Source organism: Lutra lutra, chromosome 9, assembly GCF_902655055.1.
Source record: "Lutra lutra chromosome 9, mLutLut1.2, whole genome shotgun sequence".
NCBI lineage: Eukaryota > Metazoa > Chordata > Mammalia > Carnivora > Mustelidae > Lutra > Lutra lutra.
In genome coordinates this window covers 3,282,736-3,300,150 of record NC_062286.1, presented here as the reverse complement: position 1 = coordinate 3,300,150, position 17,415 = coordinate 3,282,736, and positions in this window count along the sequence as shown.

Sequence of the window (17,415 nt, the reverse complement as noted above, 5' to 3'; positions counted from 1 at the left end):
TTTGTGGGTTGGTCTCTGTTGCTTAAGGACCTTTCCCAGGTTTGTTCTCTCCCCACGGCTTCGTGGACAACCTTACATGTCGCTAGAACCGAGGGGAGCCTACATGATTCCATGTCATGGATTCCGGACCTCCCTGGATGGACACACGGTGCTTTCTTGAGCTGGGGCTGACACTCTGTGTGCCCCCCTCGAGGGTTCGGACCCTGCCGTTGTTTGGAGCTGCTCCTTTCTGGAGGTGGACACTTTAGGCCGTTGGAGCTGGTGGTGTGTGACTTCTGGGACCAGTTCCTGACATGAAGGAGCTCTCTGTGGCATCACAGCTCCCTCTGCCTGGAAGCTACAGAGGAGAAATTTCCTTTTGCACTAGAGGCTTTAGAAAGTTCTTAGTCTTCCAAGAAAGAGGTTTTTTGTTTTTTTGTTTTTTGTTTTTTGTTTTTTTGTTTATTTGTTTTTTTTCTCCCGTTCTCTTGAACAAATAAAAATTATAAGTGAGAAGCTTAATACTGGCCACGAGCAGGTTATCATCAAGGAGCGAGCTCCCACTATGGCCAGTGCAGTGCCCCTTCCAGGCTGCATTTCTGACTTTTCCTTTTCTGTGATCTCACTTCCCATTCCTGTTTGTTTAAATTGTACTGATTTATTATATAATATATTTTTAAGGACATATAGTATATATTTATTTCTTCCTTACCTGTCTGAGGGTCTTTAATTTGTCACATCTGGGGCCAAGTGCCAGAGGTACCTGTTCTGAAGTTCATTTTTCTGACCCTCAAAGGGCTCCCTAAAAGCTGGGGAACAGGTGCAATCAGACAGGCGTGCACTCTGCTACCGGCCACAGTGGACGTTGGCACAGGGCGATGGGGTGGGGGAGACAGGAGAGTGGGAGGCGTCAGAGAGGGGTTGGACTAAACTGGAGGGGATAATAAGAATCACTCAGGAAGACCATCAAGGAGGGGTGTTGTAGGCAGAAGGTCCCCGAAGCGGAGGCACGGTGACATGAGAAAATGTGCGAAGGCCAGAGAGGGGCCTGCGGGACAGTTCCATTGGACTCCAGAGCCAGGGAATTAGCGGCTGCTGACCTTGGAGCCGGGGCGTGGGAACGCCAGCAGGAAGTGCAGATTGTCGATTTCATCATGAAGAAGACCACCAAGGAATTTCAGGCTAGAGGTGACATCACTGCCTTTTCGTGTTTGTGCGGTGTAAAAATAAAATGAAATCCATCAATGTCAGCTGAATTAAAGTGCATTTTAAAATAACCCCGCTGACGTTTCCTGCAGAATTTGGGGGCACGCCCACACATAGTCTTGCTCAAGACTCAAGGCGGAGCAGCCGCCTGCCGCCCTCCTCCAAGGAGTGACCCAGATGACCCCACTGCCCATGTGTGTTGGGTGGTCGATTCCCACGAGTTTGGCTTTGCCCACCTCAGCTGAGTTTCCAGAGCCTCTCGGAAGCTCTTCTTGCTGTGACTGACAGCCGACGCGTGCAACGGCTTCTGGAGAAGGACCGCATGTCAGTGTGGGCCCATGATGCTCTCCTTGGATGCCATGTCTGCGGATGGCACGCGGAGATTGATTTGATAATCTACGGCAATACCCTGGAACGCCCCGTTCATTTTTCAAGGGAATGGCAGCCTTTTGGCTCAAGTGCTATCCAGCTGCCACAAGGAGGCCGAATCCACCAGAGTGACGTCCACGGCAGGGCCACAGGCTGTGTGGACTGAGAGCACGGAGACAAGCAACCCTGGCCACCAAGAACACAGGACCTGCGCAAATCAGCACACACTGACACTGAGTGTGGGCCCGGGGCGGGGGTGCCTGCTTCTGAGCTTGCACGCCAACGGCTCAGGAAGCAACGCATCCACGGACGTTTTGGACAGAAGTCTCTGTGCCTCTGTGCTCGGGCACCTGCATGGGTTCGTTGTACTGAACTTGTTGCTTTCAGCTGAATTCACTGTGTGATCGAGTTCTTTTTTTTTAAGGACTTATTTGTTTGTTTGAGAGACAGAGCGAGAGGGTGTATGGAGGGGAGGGGCAGAGGAGAGTACAGAGAAACTCAAGCAGACTCCTCGCCGAGTGCAGAGCCTGACGTGGGGCTCGATCTCAGGACCCGGAGGCCGCAACCTCAGCTGAAACCAAGAGTCGGATGCTTAACCACCCAGGTGCCCCCGTGATGCAGCTCTTGCTGTGCCCTTGTCCTCCCTGTGAGTGCTCTCCTGTCGGCTCGAGAGTACAGAAATGTGCATGTCCACTAGCTTCATTCATTCATTGTTTTCATCAATCAACACAGAAATATTTACTGAGAAAATAGGCTTCGCCAGGCTCTCTGCTGGGCTCCGGGGATGGACACATGAATAAGATACAGTCCTATTTGCGTGGAACCCACAAGCTGGTAACGACCAACAGGTGAATGATCACCGTGCCGTAGGCTTCAAGGAGTGACGCGGCGTGTGCGGGAAGTAGTGAGTAAATGAGTAGCGTTTGAAGCACGTGTTGCCACCGTCGGGCTGGGAGAAGCTGCCTTCATCTGTTTCCATAATATCTGCAAGAGGGATTTCTCACAGAGTGAGCTAATCACATGACCCTCAGGAGTTTTGCCAAGCCCCACGGGCTGCCGTCTGCCTCCCCAGCAAGGATGGGATGTTATCATGGCGAAGCAGCGAGTGGTTCTCAGCTGGGGTTATTTTGTAACCTCTCCCCATTTCCGTGCAACCAGGGACGTCTGGCAACATCTGGAGACATTCTGCTTGTCATATCTGGATGGGATTGCGATGCTGGTAGGTAGAGGCGGGAGACACTGTCAAATGTCCCCAGTGCAGACCAGCCCCCACAACAAATAATTATCCTGGAACCTAAAATATCAGCATTGCCAACACTTACCAGCTCTACCATAAAGTAACTTCTTAGCTGTTTAAACAAGCCACAGTATACGAGCAAATGCCAGTGAGATACGTTTTATAACGTGAAAGGAATTTTCATTTAGATTTGCAATTTTCTCCTGTGTTCAGATCATCTCTTGGGTCCCAGATGAAGGGCTTTTTTTTTTTTTCTACCAGTGTTTTACTGTAGATGGATATTTCTTTGATTCCCCCGGGGTTCTTCCTAGCCAAAATCCCCAGACAGGGATTTTGTGGCCAGCACTGTGGGCTTCCCAAGCCCTCGTCCACATTGGTTGTTCTGGCTCACCTCTCCCTTCTCTCCTTTCCCTGGCTGCCCTGCGCCTCTGGCCAGGTGCTGTCTGTCCAGTTGTCACTCTCGGCTGCTGCTCATGACTGGCCACTGCCCAGTCTCCACCCACCCCTGCCACCAAGCAGTCCTGATCCGTAATGCCAAGCTTAGATAACCTGGTTTTAGAGACTGTAGTTTGTGGAGGGACTCCAAAGATGAGCTCTTTCTGGCACATGTTTGTCTCCTTTTATGGACAGACAGCTCTAAGTTTCTCAAGCATGGAGACTGAGCATGTTTGCCTGACCCCATCCACGCGACAGTGAACGCCTCTTTCACAGCCACACACCATTTTGGGGTGAGATCACATGTAGCTCGTGTTCTGTTTGCAGTGGTAACCCTTTGCCTTCTCAGAACAGGTTTCTCTAATGGTTGGGTGATTGGAAAACTCATCTCGTCATGTGTGAGTAACCCAAGAGCTCAACTGACTGTTCAGAAGTTTATATCAAAAAAATGTAAAAAAAAAAAAAAAAAACCTGCTGTTCACATGAATAATTTGGTACACCAGCCCCTTGTAAAAATCCAAACCTCATTCTGCTCTGACATATCAAATGTTTGAAAGCAAAGACTCAGATTTGGCCTTCATTGTTATCTTCAATGGGTGTGTTGTGATTTATAGTATGTGCTTTTATGTCTTAGATATGATTATTTGATTCAATATAATAATAATGTGGGGTGCCTGGGTGGCTCAGTAGGTTAAGCCTCTGCCTTCAGCTGAGGTCATGATCCCAGGGTCCTGGGATTGAACCCCGAGTCGGGCTCCTTGCTCAGCGGGAGTCTGCCTCTCCTTCTCCATCTGTGTCTCTCCCTGCTCATGCTCTCTCTAGTTCTCTCTCTCTCTCTCTCAAATAAGGAATTTTTTAAAAAATATAATAATAATGTTGATAATGGAGATGACTAACATTTACTAACCTCTTACTATGTGCCTTTCAGCAAAGGTTATGTGGTTTGTTACTTCTTGTCCTCACGAAACCCTTCAGGCAGACGTGTTTGTCTTCACTTGGCTGATGGGGTCACTGCACCTTAGGAAAAGGTGGTTTGTCTCTCACGGCCACATAATAAGGGAAGAACTGGGATCAAATCCATTGCTGATATCCAGTGAAAGATTTGATAGGAATGAGTGTCATCTTTTTTCTTATTTTATCCTATAATAAATCATTTCCCAAAATGCTAAACTATAGCTCTGCAAATTATCATGATTATTATAGGAAATAATATACAAGAACTCTGAATGCGTGCACTCATCTCTTAAAACCGTGGCTAATTGAGATGTCATGTATCTTTATTGTGTTTCACAAATGCAGGAAGGGCGTTCTGACCTACACACTGACTCCACAACTCGTCCCCTTCCCCAGCTCCCTTCTTTGCATCTCTTACACACAGCCGTAGTTTGCAACTTTATTTTATCTTCTGTCATAATATATATACTTTTTTTCTATATAAAAAATTTATTGGAAAAATCCACATCACATTTAGAGATACTGGATAGATTCTTTTTTTTTTTTTTGCGGTTTATGTAAATATTGCACATAGATGTTTGAACATTTAGCAATGCCTGTATTTGTATAAAAATAGATTAACTGTGATTAACTTCTGACCCAAAGGCATTAGGCTTACCTTGAATGTGCTCAGCATATTAACAAGAAATTCTGTCTTTGATGATTTAATTGCCTGGGCACCAACTTTGGGACAGAGAGAGTAAGCTGGTTTTCTTGGTGAGCATGTTTTGGACTTGAGTTCAGACTTCAGAGACGATATGCAGACAGACTGGGCCCTTCCCCATCTTGGCATTCAGGTGGGGTCCTCAGTGCGCCAAGAGTTGTCATCTGCTAAGCTGGAGTCCGCGCAGGCGGGCCCGGGACGTTGCCCATCTCAGCAGCTTGGATTATAAAATATGGTAGCACTTGAGTGAAGGACAAAAACAGTCATCGCTTAAAACTCACTGGCCTGGCACCTGGAAATCCTGCTTCCAAACATCTGGTTGCTTCCATCAGTTCTGAGGGTCACCTCCCGTGAAGAGGTCAGAAACAGCCACCCCTCCAGGCCCAGCCCAGCCTTCCATTCCCACGTTGGACTCCACTCCTTCGTGGCTGCCCAGCACTGGGTGTCCAGGTGAAGTCTCCTGTCCATGGGAGAGCCCCGTTGTCTAGGGGGAGGGTCATTCTCCCGAGGGCTCCACACTATTTAAAGATCAGATATGTACTATTGCGTTTCACTGTCCCCCTCCCATGCTTACGTCACGTGACAACTTATGATACGCAGGTACATGAAGGTTCCCGCAATCCTTCATAATTTGCACTCCACAATTAGCCAGTCAGCAGGCTGTCACCCTCCTATTCCCTCCCGTTTCCCTAGGTCCCGTGACAGCTGGTTGTCAGCCCTGATCCTCCTGGCTTCTTACAGGCTTAGTCAGGGTCTCTGCTGCAATTACAGGTTGGAGCATATCATCTCCAGGCCCCATGGGATTGAAAGACAGAATGCTGTGAAGTCCATCCTTCTATGCATCCTTCTAGAACATGCCATCACCTGGTCTGCATTTCTGAACAGCAAGCTCATACTACTCTTTGTGGGTCCTACTGGGATGCCATCTGAGCTCCACTTTTCGGCAATGTTCTTAAACCGAGGGTTTAGGCCACTTAGCTTTGATCTCATCCTTACAAAATGATGTAGTCGCTGCTTGGAGACCCTGCTCTGTCATCTCCTCCTGCGAGGCTCTACCACCTCTGGTCTCAGAAGAGCACGTAAGGCCCTTGTGAAGATTCCTGGTGTCTTTCTGTTCCTGTTCCCCTCCAGCTTAGACCGCTGCTGTGCAGACTCAACAAGACACAAGCCAGCACAGGGATTAGTTAACTGAAAAGTTAATAAACTGGGAGCCAGAAAACCGATATGGTATGTTTTCAGTATCTCACTATTACATAAAAGATACAAATTTATAGTTGTTTACCGAAATTCTGATGTAGGGCCAAGAAATTGTCTTTGTGCTTAGACCTGCTGGCTGAAGCTATGGGCCATGCTTCTGACATGAACCGCTAACAGAATACATTGTCTCTAGATTGGATTCTTTCAGATGGAATGCAAAACTATTTAAGTGCATAATACTCCGAGTTTTGTTGATTCTCCCCCAAGCTTTTATAGGTGTTTTGGTCCATTTAACTTACAACCTTCTTTTCGTTGTCATCTTTGGTTGGTTTCTTCAATGTTCTAGGATAGTGCAGTTTAACGAGAACCCCATCTGTAGGCAGGCTTGTGGATAAGAAGAGCTGCCTTTTGGTAAGCCGGTAAGTGGAGTGTCGAGAGCAGAAATGCCTGTGGGTGCCTGAGAGTCAGCAGCAGGCTGGGAGAGCTACTGGTACCAGGATGACCTGTCGCAGGTGCTGAGATCCATGTTCCCTGGCAGATCGCATGAAGTTAGCTCAGGTCAAGGTCCAAATGGTACCTAGAGTTCCTAGAATTCCCAGGATGCACTATTCTCCCCACTGTCTTCATGCATTTCTTCCATCTGGAATGCTCTATCTCACCTCCTTCATTTGCAAATGCCGACCCACTCCTCAAGACTCAGACAACCAACCATTTCTCTGCAAAACCTCGATAACACCCTACTATCCACTTACCTCTTCTTTACCTCTAGAGACCTGTGCAGACCTTTCATCCCTTACGTGCATTTCATCTAGATACAATGTATTGTGTTTGATAGTCTCCCCCCACTAGACTTGAAACATCCAAGGCCTGTACTTTTTCTGCCTTTTATCTCTCCATTCCAGGACCTAACACAGAGGCCGGCAGGTGGGGTGAATTTTGTTTCATTGAATCAGTGAACGGCGGGTATCCAACTCAGTGGTTATTCTCCTATCTTAATGCTATTGTGACGATGGTCCTGCACTGTGGTATGGTTTGCACAAACCACTTACAGTTATTAAAATTTTAAATAAGTTGACGTAAAAATGAAACTTCAGTCCTTTGGTCCCATGAGTGGAATTTCGGATGCTCACTAGTCCCATTGTCTGCTGGTCTCCAGATCGCAGGCATGGATAGAGAGCATGTCTGTCCCTGCAGCACGTTCTAATGGGTATTTCTGTTCAGTCCCTCTGGCATCTCCACGTTGGGAACAGTCCCTCTGCTACGTCCCCTGAGGACCGGTAGTCCCCAGTTTTCTCCACCTCGGCTTAATATAACACAGAGTTCCTTTCTTCAAACAATTTTGCTGATAAATTTTGTTCTTCCTATTGGTCTATGGCTCTGAGCTTTAACACATCTTTATGGAAAGTAGTTTGCTTTAACAGCTTTGATGTGGAAGGCTATTTGAGATAAAGCCTACAACTTGGAGGTTTAAATCCCATTCACGCAATCTCAATTGCAAACACCCTTATCCATGGTCATCCGGAATGTAATCACACACAGCTTCACAGCTGGTGTCTCCCAGCAAGAGGGCTCTGGTTTGGGATCACTCACAGAAATTTCACTGTTTCTGATGCTTCCATGAGAACCTAAGACAACTGGTCAAAGAGTTTTTATAAAAATAGTCAGCTTTTTTTTTTTAAGATTTTATTTATTTATTTGACAGAGAAAGAGAGATCACAAGTAGGCAGAGAGGTGGGCAGAGAGAGAGGGAAGCAGGCTCCCCCTGAGCAGAGAGCCCTATGCAGGGCTTGATCCCAGGACCCTGAGATCATGACCTGAGCCGAAGGCAGAGGCTTAATCCACTGAGCCACCCAGGTGCCCCCAAAATAGTCAGCTTTTAAGAAATGTTCTCTACATAGTATCCTATCGGCTTCCCTTACCGTCCTCATTCACTGCGCTACCCCCGAGACCACCAGTCCGAGGAAGTAAAACCCCAGTGGCACCACGTCCACGTGCGTTGTGCTTTGGAACAGCAGGAAGCACCTTCCAGAGCAGTCTCTGTTTGAGAGGTGGGTCCTAGTAGTGGGCATTTCTAAGGAGCTGAAAACTGAGCCAGTAGATAGGTCATTCTTTGCGCCAAAGTCACAGAGATTGTCTTTATTCTACTTACATCAGTTCATATTCAGTAACTTAAACCATATTCAGTCATCTGCTGGGTCCTAACTTATACTGATTTATGACTGAGTGTTCGGTGGTAAGAGCTCTGACATAATTCACACTGCTCTCCTTTTAAGTGTCTCTTTCCCGTCAAGTCTATCCTGTGTTTACAAATCAAAACAAAAAAACCAAACCAAAACAAACCAAAACAAAGCTATAAGTCAATATTTAAAAAGCCAACAATAAACTAAATGTTTTTTTTAACTATTTTTTAGGCATATGTATTCCTCGTAAGTTTTACTTATCTTTACACCAACTGGTTCTGTAAGATGGGATCTGCAGGTGGTTTTGTGGATGCCTAGAGTAGGAAGAGATGAGGGGCCAGTAGCCAGCTCACTTTCCCTGCCTCCTTGCCCATACCACCACCTTCTCCTCCTTTCCTCTCCCTTCCCCGGTGGGGTCTCCTAGGTCCCTTCCCCCTCCTTCCTGTGCTCCTTGCTACTGAAATGAGTAATATTCCATTGCATGAATATACCACATCTTGCTTATCCATTCATCTGTTAATGGACAAGTGCACTGGGCTCATGTTTCAGCTCGGTGAATCACACCGCAAACAAGCGTGTACACATATCTGTCCAAGTCATGGCTTGCAGAGCTGTGGGGCATGTACCCTAAAGTGCAATTGCTAGACCAGATGACAGGTCTCAGGGGACCTTTTTGAGGAACTGCTTTTCTGTTTCCCACAGTAGCTTCATCAGTTTACATTCCCACCAACAATGCCCAGGGTTTCCAATGTCTCCACATCTTGTTTTCTGTTTGTTTGCTTTGATAACATTCATTCTGATGGCTGTGAAATGACAGAGAGAGAGAGAGAGAGAGAGCACTCAAGAAGGGTGGGAGGGGAAGGGGGAAAGGGAGAGAGAGAAAGAGAAAGACTCCAAGCAGGCTCCATGCCCAGGACAGAGCCTGATGTGGGGCTTGATCTCTGAGATCCCTGAGATCATGACTTGAGCTGAAATCAAGAGCTGGATACCTAACTGATTACGGCACCCAGGCACTCCAGTTTTCATGAACTTTTAAAGACTCCTGGTATCTTCAGGACATTGGTCCTTGGTCTGCCCTTCCCACTTGTCTCCATCTTATCTCTCAGGCCTCACTGACTCTTCCGTGCTCCTCTCTGCTTAACCTCTCCAGCGTGGCCACCTCTTGGTTCACAGGCTCCTGTCTTGATTCTCTAGGACCTTGTTAGCATATTCCCATTCCCTCTCCTGGGGGGCATCTTTGGACCTGTCAGTTGATAGGAACGACCACTCCCGTTCACCGAGTAGACCTCCTGTGCACCCACCAGCCCTGCTATTGAATCTGACAGTGAGATTGGTACTGAGAGTCCCAGACATGACACATATGGAAAGGATATCAGGGTTTTAATCACAACAACGCTGAATACAATGTCAAACACAGCAAATTGTGCTCGATACTCACAAAGTTTTCAGTATTTATTGAATAGATAATTATTTTATTTGTAATACCCATTGAAAATTAGGTCACATTTTACCTATTTTAGAGGCAAAGAAAAAAGAAAACCCTTTTGAATGGTTCTCACTATGAATTGCTGCAGGAAGAATTAGCCATCAATTCGAGCATTATACATAAAACAGCAATAAATATGATATTCACAATCTGAAATGAGCTTCATCAACCATTTACAAAGAACACCCAGTTTATTTAATGGGGTTGTATTCATACATTGCTGTGAAGGTAATGGCTCCAGACTGCTCGTTTTAATGAGGGGACTGCCACTGGGTAGACATTCAGTCTACTTTCATGACCCTACTGAGAAGATGGAATATTTGGGGGTTTTTCTTCCTCATGTGGAATAAAATAAGTAGTCAGAAACCTCCTTGCTGAAAGGTGTTGGATATGATTTACTTGGAGAGTCAAATCATGCATATCTGCCCTTGTTTATTTATGAAACTCAACGTCGTGTGAGCAGGCTTTGCTCCCGGCTTTCCAGCAGACCCGGGACCTGCAGGTGAGGGGTCGGTGAGGGAATCAGTGCTGTGAGACCACTCACACCCGAGTCATGTACCTGTGAGCAGTTTGCTCCCTCCACCCTTCGGAGTGCCCCATAGACCCTTCCAGAGACTCTGTCTTCATAGATGCCTGACGTTGCTACCAAAGTTCTCCTTATTCACCAGAAAATAATTACCAACTGAGCAGTTATTCTGAAGTGCATCTTAAGGATTTAAAAATTCTTTGGAATCTGATTAATGACAAGGATTCGGATTTTCTTCCCCAGAGTTATGCAGGCTGGAGCTCGAAAGGCAGAAGACATCTTGTTGGGTAATCTTTCAATAACCATGAAGAATCCGTTCCCTGAACAAAGTTTTGTTTTGACTCACTCTTTGCTCAGCTTCATCGCTATATCGTCGGACTCCAGTGTCTTCCTAGAATGTCATCTCACTACCACGCCGGATTTACTCTGGAGGGGAAGAAAACAATTAGTTATTTTCAGTTTTTGGAGGGACAGCCTCCAGAATGGTGAGAATACCTTTCTATTGCTTTAGGCGACACCATCTACAGAGTTCTGTTTTATACACCTCCCACCTGGTCTCCCAATTTCTCATCTCCTCTCTGTGACTCAGAATGACCTTCTTGTCATACGAAGTGATCGCATGATTCCTTTCCAGCTTCCTCCCTGTCCTGTCCAAAGACCCTCAATGACTCTTACTGATCGACAGCACGATCTCCACCGCTTGCCATGGTCTCTGAGGGTCTGCGGGACCTGGCCCCTTCCCACTTCTCCAGTTTCTTCTCTCCCTGACCACCGAACAAAGCTTGTCATCATGACCCACCACCGCACCTCAGGACATGTTTTCTCGTGAGTGCTTGGCGGAAACTCCCTTGTCCACATGTTTCCTGGTTGTTCATCCCTGCTGAGCACGTCACTCACAGCTGACGTCCAGAGTAGCACCTGACGCCCGGTGGGCAATCAGTAAATATTTGTTAGGCGTGGATACATGAATTCAAGACTGGCTAGGGATTTAGGATGGCTCGGCTTGAGTGCCTCAGTGCCTAGACGGGGAGCAGGAGCTGACCAATCTCCCAGATGTCCCTTAGTATCTGCCTTTGGAAATAAACGGCGGACACGCATGCTTTCTCACCTCTTTGGTCTCTGAGTTCAAGGCCTTACTTGTACTAGAGCAATAGCCCAGTTTGCTGTTTGTGCTCCAAGTCACAACTAATGACTTGGGGCTCCAGGGAGATGATTCTACCTGCCCTCTCCTCAGCCCTTATCCTGCAGGTACTGCCGGAAGGACCATCAGCTTCTCGCTGGTTGCACATCAGCGGTCTGGGCTGTGCTCGGATCCCTGCACAACCCCAGCCTGCTGACCAGTATGGGGAGTGCGGGGAAAAGAGCCAGTCTCCAGCAGCTCTGACAGATTTCTAGCACAGCCTCACGCTGGACCACCTTGGGTCTCGTGTGCTCACACGGAATCCCTTCTCTGCTTGGGAAAGAGATTTTTCTTTCCTTTTTTTTTTTTTTTTTTTTTTTGATACATTAAGAAGAAAGCAGAATTGTAAAATTAAAAAAGTTTTTTTGAAAGTCTGTGTTGAGCACGCATGCCAGGGGTAAGGGAGGCCAAGAAGAGGCAGAGAGCATGGCCAGAGCCTGCCCCTCCTTGAGGAGTGACCAACGGAGGCCTGTGTGTTGGCCGTGGCCAGCAGGCAGCTCTCCTGGGCTCTGGGCGGAATGCATGGAGCAAAACCACCAAGCAGACGTGTGACCGGTTCACAAACGTTGCTTCTCCACAGTAAGGAGAAATCGTTCTCATATGAGCTTTCCAAGCACTTTGGCCTCTATTATGCCAGAGCGTATGTCTGTGAACACAGATGGGAAAACTCAGGTCCTCATAAGTCCATCATGAGATCCTATGACCTCGTCCCATTACCTATAACTTTCTTGTACTTTCTAGAGGACATCCACTACTGTCGACTACCTGTGTCTCCGTCGGCTGCTCTCAGAGCAGATGTGGATGTGGGCGATGGGGTGGTGGATACTGCACACTGTTTGGTCCTGGAAACTGCTTCCCCAGAGACACCTGCTGCTTCTTCTGTAATAGCTCGCGGCGTCTCTCATGTTGCTGCATGCTTTTTGTTTTGTTTTGTTTCTAATTTTATTTTGAGTTTCTTGGATATTTGAATCACGCGAGGCATGCTGACCACGGGGGCTCTCAGAACAGGTATGGGAGGGGGGCCGAACTGCAGCTTAGTGAGTTGCGAGTTGGGGATTTGGGATGACTGATTTGTCACGCAGATTGGGACTCTTATAGGATCACAGAGACAATATTCAGGATTCACTGGACCATCCCAAGCTGATCGGGATCTAAGGCTTCCTGTAACCATAGCCTAGAGACCCCACATGGGGATAAGGGATGGTTACTGCAGGATCTCGATGTGAGCAGAGAACCATAACGGGAGGGAGACAGTTTAGGACCACTGCATTTGATAACAACTTTATTATCATTTTCAAGAGGTATTTCTTGCCTTTGTTTTAAACCAACTGCCTTTTGGGGGCTTCTGTCTTTACTTAGATGCAAACGCTTTGAAGAATGATTCCTTAGGGGTGGGAGGCTTTTCAGAAAACTATGTCTGTGGTCAGACTGCCTCAGGCTCTACTCCAGGGGACGACTTCACAAATTGTGCCTTTATTTTGAACTCCGGGGCCAGAGCCATACGGCTGGTGGCATCCCTCACTCACACACGGATGCGAGGCTTTGCATGGAATAGCCCTTCCTGGTGTTGGAGAAGCTCAGTGTCTAGCACGCATTGCGAGTTCAGAAAACGCTCATGTCTCCTTTATCCCCACCATGCCCGACACTTCTCCACACCGTTTGATGGTTCACCCAGTCCGTCCCTATCATTCTGGCCTCTGGAGAATGCCCTCAGGTATCACGGACCCGTGTTACTTTCCGAGCATCCTGATTTGTTTCCAGTCTTCGGTTTGACTTTCTCAAATCTGGTGTAGCTGCTCTCACAGTTCAACACCCTCAAATTCAAGTTCCGTCGTCTCTCACTTGTGTAACCCCCTTTGCTCTCCATTGCCCCTATGAACATGAGAAGTCGGCACGATGTGGAGACCACTCCCGCCGGCTCTGTGTGCCCCTGTGGCCCACCTGGGACCCCCACTCCCCGTTCGGACCAGGCCATCCAGTTTGTTCTTTAGGCTCCACAGGAAGACACACATACCCTGTGAGGTAAGACTTGGGTTCTCTCTCCTCTGAGCCCTCCTTGCCTCTCCCCACCCCCAGCCCTACCTGGAAAGCACTTTTCTCTCTCTTACCTTGATGGTGGGGACAATTTTTTTTTTCTTTTCTTTTCTTTTTTTTTTTTTTTTTTTTTTTTGAGACACCACTCAAAAACATACACAGTTCACCGAGAGACTGGAATGAAGAGTTCGGGATGATTCCCGTAGCATGTATTGCTACAGGCGTGTAGAACCGAATCCCATCTGGGGGCAGGGTCAGGTGGGGAGGGCACATGGAGCTGAGCCCACTTGTTGTGTCCCTGGAGCCGTCTTATTGTATCCCATCCTCTGCTGCCCGGTCTTATTCTCATACCTTTTACTGCTCTTTATCTTTTTATATGTCACTGGCTAAGAAGTCAGACTATCAAGTTTATTTTCAACTATTACAAATATTTCTTCAGTGTCTACCGTGCACCCACATTGAGGATAAATGCAGGAACAAAAATACTACAAGGCATTGCTTCACGGAACCTCCGTGCAGTCGGGGGTCTGTGCGTTGAGAATGTTTGACTTGGCTCTGGAGAAGGAGCAAAATGGTTTATGGGCAAAGTCAATGACCTTGAGTGACCTTGTAATATTTATTATTGTGGCTCAGAGTTCTTGTTTGACTTATTTCTTCATTCTCTTTTTTATTCTTACTGATAAAGTTTGCCCACTTGCTGGTCTCCCCATAATCGCAGTGACAGCTTCTCACAAAGCAAACAAGCCCCGACATCCCAGGGCCTCAGAACCGCAGAGCTTCATTTCTTGTTTATGTCCCCGTCCAGTGAAGGTCACTGTCCCTCCTGCGGGTCCTCTGAGAAGAAGGGTCCGAAGGCGGTTCTGTTGGCAGTGAATCGCCTGGAGTGCTTGGCTCCAGAGGATAGAAACCTGGGCCAAACCTGTGAGTGACTGACAGTTTGGGCTCACTTCCCACTGGCCTGACCCTCCTTCCATGGACTCAACCTAAATGGAAGGGTCCCAGGAAGCCAAGGGCACATGGGTATTTGGTGAGCACTAACAGCCCTAACAGGAAGGTGTTCTGGATTTGTATAAGAAGAAATTATTAAGTACGTGTTTTGTAGGCTATGCTAGGACCAGATTCTAGTGGGAGCAAGAGACAAAATTAAAGGGATGAAGGTAGAACTATCTCAGCATCTACCACTGAGCCATGGCGTGGTGGCTGGACCAGAGGACGTTTTGGGCTTTCCATTTTCTCATCAGTAAAAAGATGATGTTGGATTTAATTAGTGCTGGGGTCCATTTTTGCTTTAAAATTCTCCTTTTTAAGAGCTGGGAATTCAACTGAAAATGTAAGATGAAAGAAAACATTATTGTGTTAAGACGTTTAGAATTCTTAAATGAAGATAGGATCAGAACAGAACTGGTTTCACCAGCTAGTGGGGCACCGTTTATTAGAAACAGAAGGGCCCTCTGCCTCCTACAAGCATATCACAATGGTGACTTGTACATGTTAACAATGTTTCATAGTCTCATGTTTCAGCTTTTGTGTGTTCCCATGGCTTGACTTCTCTTCTACTTGCACATAGAATGACATTCTTCGTTGGGAATGCATGCAATTTCTTTCAAACAAGTAACTGTGCATTAGGGGAGAAGTCAACTATTCTGTGTGTGTGTGTGTGTGTGTGTGAGAGAGAGAGAGAGAGAGAGACAGAGAGAGAGAGAGAGGAGAAAATGCCAGGCAGTAAATATTTGAATGAAAACTCCAGGCTTTGCATTGCATACATCTTTGTTCAACTACTCATCTTTGTAGTTTTTGTGCAAAAGCAGCCATAGACGACATGTAAATAATTGACCATGGTTGTGTTCCAGTAAATCTTTATTTACAAAAACAGGATATGGGCTGGCTTTGACCGTAGTTTGCAGACCTCTGACCTAGGGTCACGGGTATTAGAGTGAGTTTTTCCACTTTTATCTGTCTAGCTAATACTGAGCTATTTCCTCCCTAGTTCTGTGTATTACTAGTGAAATATTTCTTTTTAGGATGATCATCACATAGTGTCTTAGACGTTCTTCAGAGTGATTTGTTAATGAGTTTATCTTCTATTTCTCTGCAACAAAATAGGGGCTTAAAACAATGCACATTTAGTATCTTACAGCTTCCGTGGTCAGGAAATCGATCTCAGGGCTCGGGGTCTCCCATAAGATGCAATCAAAGTGTCCTCTCAGGGTTCACCTAGGGTGGGCTTGCCTTCTAAGCTCTTCCAGTGGTTGTCGGCGGGATCCAGTCCCTGGAGAACCACCGGATAGAGACTGCAGCGCCTGGCCACTCGGGCCTCTCTGGTGCAGTTCATTTCCACACGAGAACCGGCTTCATCTCTGTAAGCACATGGAGCCAGGGCAATACACGGGTCTCGCTCAGCGAGGGAGGGGCACCTTGCTGCTCTTGCTGTCCTCTGGTGGCTGGGGGCTATGCCAGAGGAGAGAGGTGGGCACCGGAAGCTGAGGACCATTGGGCACTTTCGTCACGCGCCCTGATGCAAGGACCAACCTATTCCAGGTCGTTGAAAGCAAGGGCTTTTCTGCTGGAGGAATGATTCATGGGCCAGGTTTGTGGAACTCCTAGAGGTAGGAATAATGAGTCATTTTTATAATGGGATTTCTGTTGGGAAGGATTTTTTGAATACACAAATTAACATGACGAAGTATGTATCTATAATAAAAATCCCTTAATTGAATGCTTCCCCAGAAAGGTATAAATAAGCTTTTTTTCATAGAGTTGATTTTTCTGTAGGCGGTTTTCTAGGATCAGTTACCCGGAGAACAACTAAATAGAGGAGGGAAACAGTATGACGTGCCACAAAGATGAGACAACCTCCCATTACCTTAGCTGGTCCATTTCAACAGTGTGTCGGGTGGAACTTGGCCGTGTGAAAAATGGATTCTGTACTATCTTTTTGATAGTAAGGGACACTCTGTCCTTATACGAATAAACAGAAGAACATCAGAAAATAAAGCTAAGGAAGGGGGAAAAACACAAACCAAACCAAAACCAAAAAGGTAACAGAAATCTTGTAGCCAGATTGTGAGATAAAACCAATCTTAAACAGTTGGCAAAACAGGGGCATTTCATCATCTTTTACTTATGGAATTCCATGACAAATGGGATGCTCGTATGCCATGCACTGAAAGAAACTCTGAAATCGGTCCTCAGGAACCTCTGGGCCATGAGCCAGAAAGTAGTAGGTGAATTAGCTGCGTCAGCTGAAGCCTTAGCAGTCTGGGTGCTAACTGGCTGGGTATGGGTGGTAGTTGTTTCCCGTTCACCTCCAGATCCTGCCAGGACCTACCCAGGGTGCAGGGCACATGAGGCAGTATGAATAGGAGTCCTTATTTCTGCTCTCATTGCATACTAATGTGGAGACAATGCTGATTTTCATTAGACCCTGAAGGAACACCTTTTCTCTGACAGTGCAGGGGCACCTGTTAAATCATTCAGCAACAGAAAGGTGAAATATTCATCTCTGGTTTGCATTGTAATAATACGCTTCTCCAGGCGGGATTGTCTCCCACACACTGACTGATGGAGGCTTTGGAAATCTGGAAGTTATTCCCACAACAGCAACATTTCCTTTGGTCAAAGATCTGCAGCTGGTCATAGAGGCTGTTTCCTGGTGCTGGTCAGAGTCTGTTGCAAATTAAAGTCTGTTACATGTCACAGGCAAGGTACAGGCTCCCTCAGGGTCTGAGGTCGCATGGCGCCCTCAACACCCAGTGATGAGCATTTCACTTGAGCAAAATGGGGAAGAAAATCAGGAAACAAGTACCACATGAACTCAGGGCCTTCGGTAGCATCTTGTTGACGAAACTCTCTGTCCATCTTTGTTCTCTCTGGCCCCTGTTTAGCAACCCCAGGGTCAGCGGGTGCTCTTCTCCCTCACTCCTTACGAT